The sequence below is a fragment of the Formica exsecta genome, unplaced genomic scaffold (genome assembly GCF_003651465.1).
Source record: "Formica exsecta isolate Colony F162 unplaced genomic scaffold, ASM365146v1 scaffold512, whole genome shotgun sequence".
Lineage (NCBI taxonomy): Eukaryota > Metazoa > Arthropoda > Insecta > Hymenoptera > Formicidae > Formica > Formica exsecta.
Genome location: NW_021852364.1, coordinates 816,909 through 818,383, shown reverse-complemented (window position 1 = coordinate 818,383; position 1,475 = coordinate 816,909). Strand labels below are relative to the sequence as shown.

Below are 1,475 nucleotides of genomic sequence, written 5' to 3'. Positions count from 1 at the left end.
TCTGAAGATATATATGTTTCTCTCAGCGCAAATGAATATAATTTTATAATTATACCGTAATATTAAAGTTAAATGTATTATAATGTGAGAAGGATTAACTTTATTATTATATATGTATGTGTATATATTTGTATATATATATATATATATATATATTATATATAATATATAATATACATAATTGTATGTTATATATTTAAAAAAATAACAAAAACCGCTTTTTATACTTTTTATTACTATCTCCAATAATAATATAAAATAATAATAATTCACTTGTAACACATAATTTTGATGGAAATGTTCTTAAAATTTTATTTACTTCCACAAATCGATAATATCGATGCCCCATGTTTAAAAACTTCTTTCTTTTTAGTAAATGTCACAGTATTTCTCTAATCATGATTGCGCTTTTGTTGCAGGCCTGGCCCGTATGAATTGCAAGACCCGTTGTGGGTCAAAATGAGTGCGATTACTGGTGGCATTACCAAGAAAAGAAAGAAATCAGATGCGAAGCCTCAGTCGCAGTCGCAGCAGTGAGTACCATAATCTCCTGTCCTTTATATCTCTTCGAAGTACGATGAGCCCAGATCCGCAATTTAGGCGCTATAGTAAATGATAAATACCTGCCTTTTACACTGCATAAAATGCATTTGTCGGAGAAAAAGATGATCCTGAGTTATTATCATTTAATTCAATTCATCGAAAAAATATTACGGTATCACAAAAAAATATAAAGTTTTTGTATAAAGATAAAAAAGATGAACAACATTAAAAGCTTTTTATTTTTTTTTATTTTTACATTATTTCTTTATTACAAAAGTCCTTTTATTATTTTAATTTAACTCTGGATTAATTCTTTCTTAAGTTTTTATTCAGGAAACGGGTGTCTGAAATATCAAATGGGGTGTGTGGTTTTAAAATTTGGAAATTCGTGATTTAAAAGGCTCGACGATCCATACACGTCGGCGAGTATGCCGTAATCCGTTGCCATCCAATTTGCTAAAGAGCTTATCGTTCCGATCGAATTATTAATGGCAAACGCGTGCGCGCGAGTTTTTAAGCGTTTACCATCAATTGAACTGGCTTTAATGTCAAAGCAGTATTTGATCGCGCGAATAAAATATTATTGAATTATTGAATAAATTATATCTTTATTCGTTTACATGTAATAGAGAGAATTTAATTATCGTTTCTATAACATTTTGTTTAATAATTTATTATTAGCAAACGTATTAAATAATTGAAGAAAGAATACAGTAATTTTATTTTAGTATTGATAATCAAGTATTAATGTCAATGATTTTTCATGTCTATCTTTTTATATCGATTAAAAATAATTAGTTACCAGAAAAAGATTATTTCAGATGCGAAATATTTATGAAATATTTAAATCCGGAAGCTATCTTTGTGGAATAATATTATCAAATATAAAAGTGTCACGAATATTATTATTTAATATATTTATATAATTGATA

At 27.1% G+C, this 1,475-nt stretch overlaps 1 protein-coding gene across 1 annotated transcript in view; it reads left to right on the top strand.

Annotated features, from left to right (window-relative positions):
- The window catches only part of LOC115241833 (nuclear receptor coactivator 2-like), a 143,490-nt gene that overhangs the window by 103,407 nt on the left and 38,608 nt on the right, over positions 1-1,475 (top strand). The window lies entirely within an intron of this gene.